General features: G+C 39.0%; 1 non-coding gene across 1 annotated transcript; it reads right to left on the reverse strand.

Moving 5' to 3' along the window:
* Positions 1-6015: 6015 nt before the first annotated feature.
* On the reverse strand, positions 6016-6122 carry LOC130952923 (small nucleolar RNA R71). The gene has a single exon (XR_009075097.1). It is a non-coding gene; the product is annotated as a small nucleolar RNA R71 (small nucleolar RNA).
* Between the last annotated feature and the right edge of the window lie 681 nt (positions 6123-6803).

Raw genomic sequence — 6803 nt, forward strand, 5'->3', positions numbered from 1 at the left:
GTCTTTCATTCTTGTTCTCCAAATGTTTGAGAAAATGCCAACTTTAGATATGGAGTAGCATCCCCTCACTTGGCCTAGTGGTTGAGTCATTGGAGACACTTGAATAATGGATGTCAATTGTTGATTAAGAATTGAGAATTGCTAATTGACTTAGAGTGCACTAAAGCTAGACTTCCCTAGGGTAAGACTAGGACTTGTGACTCAAGTTAGTTACTTTTACTTGACTTTCCTCTATGATTAGGGGTTAACTAAGTGAAGCAACACTCCTTTGTTATCACAATTGAAGGAAGCTATAGTGATGGAACTTCCAATGTTCAACCTTGGCCAAGGCTTTTAATATTGATTGATTGTTGTTTTCTTTTATTAGCACTTTTATGCCACACTCTTCAAGCCACAAAAGACCACTTAACCAATAGCATGCATCCTTGTAGCATTCCTAGGGAAGAACGACTCGGGAGATTAATACTCTCGATTATAGATTGTAGAATTACTTTGATAATGGATTTTGCATCGGTTTAGACTATACTACGATTGGTTACTTGATGATTTCTATACCGGCAGAAATTCATTTATCAGTATGCGTGAGCATCGATTCTCGCTGGTTTTCTCCATTAATTTTTGTACTGCAGAAACTCCATCAAATCTAGCTGAATGCTACTTAAAATAAACAAAATTGCACAAGACTCAAAGTAGCATCTATAGTGACTAAAAGATAATTAATTGTTTATTAAACTCAACAATTTAAGTGCAAATTCACTAGGAAAAGATAGAAAAGATGCTCAGGCATCACTCCGCCGTCCTCATTGGCTGCTCCGCCCACATACAGCTCCCATTCTGGGTGTATGTCTTCGTTTGATGTTAGTTCTGCTACGAAGTCAGCCAACGCTTGTGATTTTAGTGAGCTCCAAGTTTGATATTCAATTATATTCTGACGGCTCGATGGACCATTTGGTTAGTCTTCCAGCGAGGTCGGGTTTTGTCAGCACCTGCCTTAGTGGTTGGTTTGTCCGTACTATAGTCTTGTGGCTTTGAAAATAGTGCCTTAGTCGTCTCGCTGTGATTACTAGGGCGTATGCCAATTTTTCAATGGACGGATATCGTGTTTCTGCGTTTTGCAGAATCTTGCTAACGAAGTATATTGGATTCTGTTGCCGACTTATTTTTGTTACAAGCACAGATGAAATTGAATTAGCAGATACTGAAAGATACAGATATAACGGGTTACCAGGTTTTGGTTTTTCCAGTATGGGAGGAGATGAGAGTATTTGTTTGAATTCGGCAAATGTGTTTTCGCATTTCTCTATCCATTCAAACTTCTTTGATTTTCACAGTGTGTTGAAGAAGTGGTCCGATCTTGCTGCCATTGTTGGTAGGAATCTTGACAGGGCGGCTAGTCTTCCTGTAAGTTGCTGCACCTCTTTGATCGTTGATGGCAACTTCATGTCCAAAATTGCCTTACACTTGTTAGGGTTTGCCTCTATGCCTCTGTGTGTTAGCATAAATCCTAGAAATTTACCTCCTTGAACTCTGAATGCGCATTTTTCTGAATTGAGCCGCATATTGTATTTTCTCAGTTGATCGAACACTTTTTTTAGGTCGGCTAGGTGTTCCTCTTCGGTGTTTGACTTGACTACCATATCATCCACGTACACCTCCATGTTCTTTCTGATTTGTCTCTGAAAAACTTTGTCCATTAAACGTTGGTAGGTAGCACCTGTGTTTTTTAGGCCAAATGGCATGACCTTGTAGCAAAAGTTGCCCTGGTCAGTTATGAAGACTGTTTTATCTTCGTTAGTGGAGTGCATGAATATCTGATTGTAGCCTGAATACGCGTCCATGAAGCTTAGTATTTGATAGCCAGAGGTGTTGTCTACGAGCTTGTCGATGTTCGGCAAGGGATATGAGTCTTTTGGGCATGCTCGGTTCAAGTCAAGGAAATCCACACACATTCGCCATTTTCCTAAATTCTTTTTTACCATTACCACGTTTGCCAACCATGATGTGAATTGTATTTCCCGGATAAACCATGCGCTTATCAGTTTTTGTGTTTCCTTTGTTGCTGCTTTCGTCCTTTCTTTCCCGAGATGCCTTCTCTTTTGTTTCATTGGCTGAGCTTTATGGTCGAGTGCCAGTCTATGACATATGACCTCCGGGTTTATCCTTGGCATGTCAGCCAGGGTCTATGCGAACAGATCGGCATTGGCTTGGAGTAGGTCTGTCATCTGCTATTTGTATCCTGCAGGTAGAGTAGAACCGATGTTAGTGCATTGGTTCTTGTCTTCTGTCAAGTTTACCTTATGTAGATCATCTGCCGATGTTGGTCTTTGTTCATGATTGATCCAAGGATCCAATTTGACAAAGTATGGTATATTGCTGGCGTTGTATACTGAGTTTATCCTTCTTGCAGGTGTCTGCTGTGTTTTGAGACATGCGTTGTAGCATTGTCTTGCTTCTTTTCTGTTTGAGTGCACTGTTACTATAGCTCCTTTTTCTGAACAAAACTTAACACACAAGTGAATAGTGGAGACTATAGCTCCAAAAGCATTTAAAGATGGTCTTCCTAAAATAATATTATATGGACTAAAGCAGTCAACAATTAAATATTGGATGTCCAAGGTTTTTGAGTGAGGGGGTTCCCCTAGGGTCGTCCTCACCCAGACGTAACCTGTAATAGGGATTCTTTCCCCTGAAAATCTAAATAATTCACCGGAAGATGGTTGTAACACTTTTTCGTTCAGTTGCATCTTCTTAAAGGTTGATAGAAACATGATGTCGGCACTGCTTCCTTGGTCTAATAAGACTTTATGAATTAGGAGGTCTCTGGTTGTTACCGAGATGACAACAGGGTCATCGAGGTTAGGAGCTTTAGTCTTGAAGTCTTTGCTTGTGAACGTTATATCGGGGATTCTAGGTATAGGTACGTCAGGGTGTGTTTCGTCTTGTACTGTTAACATAGTCCTGTAGCTTCTTTTCCTAGCCGAGCTTGTTTCTCCACCGCATGCGAACCCTCCTGAAATATAGTTGATGACTTTTTTGTGGTTGACTATTCTGCCATTGGGATTTTTCGTCGTTTGTCTTCGAGTGTTCTACTTCGGCCGAGGTTGACGGGTCTTTACGTACTTGCCTACCGATGTATTTGTCTAGCAACCCTTGTCGTGCCAGCCTTTCTAGTGTGTCCTTAGCCACCACGCATTCATCCGTGGTGTGGCCAAACTTTTGGTAAAAGGAACAGTGCTTTGTTTTGTCGACATACCTTTGGTCTTGGTATGTACCTGCTTTGCTCGGCGGTTTTATCAGCTTGTTCTGGAGGATTTCTTTGATTATGTCTTCCCTTTTAGTATTAAACTTGGTGTATGAGTCAAACTTCGAGGCTAGTTTGAAAGGTTTCTTAGGGTCTCTGCTCTGGGACCTGTAGGGTTTGTCGTCTTCTTTCCTGAACGGTGGTCATTCATTTCTCCGAGTTTCGCGCAACTCTTCTATCTCGATTTGACCGGTGGCTTTGTCTCGGAATTCCTCCAATGTTTTCGGCTTTGCTACAGCGATGGCTTCCTGGAACTTTCTAGGTCGTAGACCGCTCTTGATTGCGTGTAACTGCACCTCTAGATTAAGGTCGGGGATCTCCACGGGTGCTGTTGTGAAGAGTGTCATGTAGTCTTTCAGGCTTCCGTGCTGTCTGATGCGTGAGCATCTTTCCTATCTTTTCCTAGTGAATTTGAATTTAAATTGTTGAGTTTAATCAAGAATTAATTATCTTTTAGCCACTATGGATGCTACTTTGAGTCGTGTGCAATTCTGTTTATTTTAGGTAACATTGGATGGATTTGATGGAGTTTCTGCAGAAAAAGAGAAGAAGGCGAATGATGCTGTCAACCCTAACCTCTCTGTAGTAAAACCTGAATAACTCGAGCTACAAAAGAGGAGCGACGCGTGCGCGTACCTGACGCGTACGCGTGACACGCGAAGAAGACCATCGACGCGTACGCGTGAGTGACATGCACCACGTGTAGAAAATGCAGAAAACGGTGGGAGCTAAAGTGCATTAAAGCTCAAGATAGGCGTGGATCCTAGTGAAGCCAAGTGGTCCCACGTTACGATGCGAAGATCTTTAATTAATTCTGATTTAAATTTAAATTTTATTTTAAAAATAGGAAAAGATATTATTTTAATTTTAGAAATTAGATTTTAAATTAATTAGGATTAGATATAAAAGAGAAAAGAAACTTCTCTTCAGAGGGGGGAGGATTCCATTAGTTAACTTTTTATCCCATCTCATCCCAAAATTCACAGTTTACCAGAATCCTAGTTTCACTCTTTTCCATGAGCAACTAAACCTCCACTGTTAAGGTTAGGAGCTCTATCTATTGTATGGATTGATACTATTATTTTTCTATTTTAATTCATATATTGATTTATATTTCAAGAATTATTTTCGTTCTTTATCTTATGAATTTGGGAGGAACGGAAGTATGACCCTCTTTCTAATTGAGTTCTTGTATAACTTGGAAAAGCTCTTTACTTGAACAACAACTTGAAAATAATTTCTCCTAAATTCTAATTATCTGAACTTAACAGGATACGTGACATATAATCCTCTTATATTTGGATAATTAGGATTTTTGTGGCATAACAACTAGAATTAAACTTCATCCCCTAATTGGAATTAATTTACCAAGGAATTGGCAGTTGATGAGAGTTAGAGGAGACTAGAAAGGTCTAAGGAATTAGGGTCTAGTCACATATAGTTTGCCATGAATTAAATCTTGCATGATTAAAATAGTTAGTAAGAAAAGTCAATCCAGAAAATAGATAATTTTGAAGCCTTAACTGTTTTCTCCATATTTTATTTTCAACTTATTTACTTGCGTGCCTTCTGATATTTTGAATTTACTGTTTAATGCTCTTTGAACTCTCAAAACATAATTTTCTGCTTGCCTAACTAAGTAAATTAATCAATCATTGTTGCTTAGTCCATCAATCCTCGTGGGATTGACCCTCACTTACCTGAGGTATTACTTGGTACGACCCGATGCACTTGCCGGTTAGTTTATGGATTGTAAAATTCCGCACCAAGTTTTTGGTGCCGTTGCCAGGGATTGATAGTGATTAACAACTATTAGTTGTTTGATTGCTTAGATTAGGCGTTTTAGTTTTAATTTTATTTAAATTTTGCTTTAGTACTTTTGAAAAATAAATAAATAAATAAATAGCATTAATATTTTTCTTAGTTTTTGAAATTAAGTTTGGTATTCCCTATTTAATCTTATTTTAATTTTTCTTTTTTAATTCGCTTAATAATTTCGAAATTTTTTTGTCTTAATTTTAATAGTAACTTTCGAATTTTAGTGTTTGTTTTATTCAATACTTTTATCTCTTTACATAGGTTACCTCACTGGGAATTCTCTGCATTCTGACGTAGAGAGTTCCATCTTTTCTTGTCTTCTATCTGTTTATGCGCAGGAATAGAGACAAGGAACCCCTCTTAGATTTTGATCCTGAACCTGAAAGGACTTTCAGGCGATGTTTGCAACAAGCAAGACTTTCAAAGCTACAGTGTCCAACATGGATCATAATGATCATGCTGCCAATCTGAATCCTTATAATGCTGCTAATGCCAACATGGCTAATCCGAATGGGAATGAACAACAAAGGAGAGTGCTTGGCTCTTATTCTGCTCCTACTACAGATCTTTATGGAAAAATCATTGTGGTACCTCCTATAGCTGCAAACAACTTTGAGTTGAAGCCACAATTGGTCACCCTGGTGCAACAAAATTGTCAGTATCATGATCTTCTCCAAGAAGACCCAAATCAATTTATTTCTAATTTTCTACAGATTTGTGATACTGTGAAGACAAATAATGTGAACCTTGAGGTGTACAGACTCATGCTCTTCCCGTCTGCTTTGAGGGATAGAGCAAAGCTATGGCTAGATTTCCAACCCAAGGATAGTTTGGATACTTGGGACAAGGCTGTTATTGAGTTTATTACTAAGTTTTTTCCACCAAAGAAGCTGACTAAGCTTAGGGTGGAGGTTCAGACTTTCAAGCAAAAGGATGGTGAAACTCTTTATGAAGCTTAGGAGAGATACAAGCTACTCACTAGGCAATGCCCTCTGGACATGTTCTCCAAATGTACCCAACTAGATATCTTTTATGAAGGCTTGGGTGAAATGTCCAAGATGTGCTTAGATAATTTTGCAGGTGGTTCATTACACAAGAAGAAGACACCATAGGAGACAATTGAGCTTATTGAATTGATTGCTAACAACCAATATTTATACTCATCTAACAGGAACCCTGTGAACTCTGAGGCTCCTCAGAAGAAGGGTGTTATGGAAGTAGAAGCTCTTAATGCTATTCTCGCTCAAAACAATCTCATGTCTCAGCAAATAAATCTACTTACTCAACAGATGGGTGGCATGCAAGTCTCAGCTATCAACACCCAAAATCCACCTCAAGAGGTCTCTTATGACATGACAGGTAATTTATGCAAAATGATCATTATGATTATGCTCAATCCTTTTCTGAACAGGTCAATTACATGGGGAGTGGTCCTAGAAACCCCAATAATGATCCATACTCTAAGACATACAATCTTGGGTGGAGGGACCAATCTCAGAGATCTCAGAATTTCAACAATAATTCTCATGGCGGTTTCCAACAGAACAATCATAATAACCGCCAATTTCAGTCTCATCAACAACAACCACCTCAGCAGGTAAATTCTCAATCCCAACAAGATTCTAAGTGGGAGATGATGAGGAGTTTTATGTAGGAAACCAGAGCCTCCATTAGAAACTTGGAG

The sequence above is a fragment of the Arachis stenosperma genome, chromosome 9 (assembly GCF_014773155.1).
Source record: "Arachis stenosperma cultivar V10309 chromosome 9, arast.V10309.gnm1.PFL2, whole genome shotgun sequence".
NCBI lineage: Eukaryota > Viridiplantae > Streptophyta > Magnoliopsida > Fabales > Fabaceae > Arachis > Arachis stenosperma.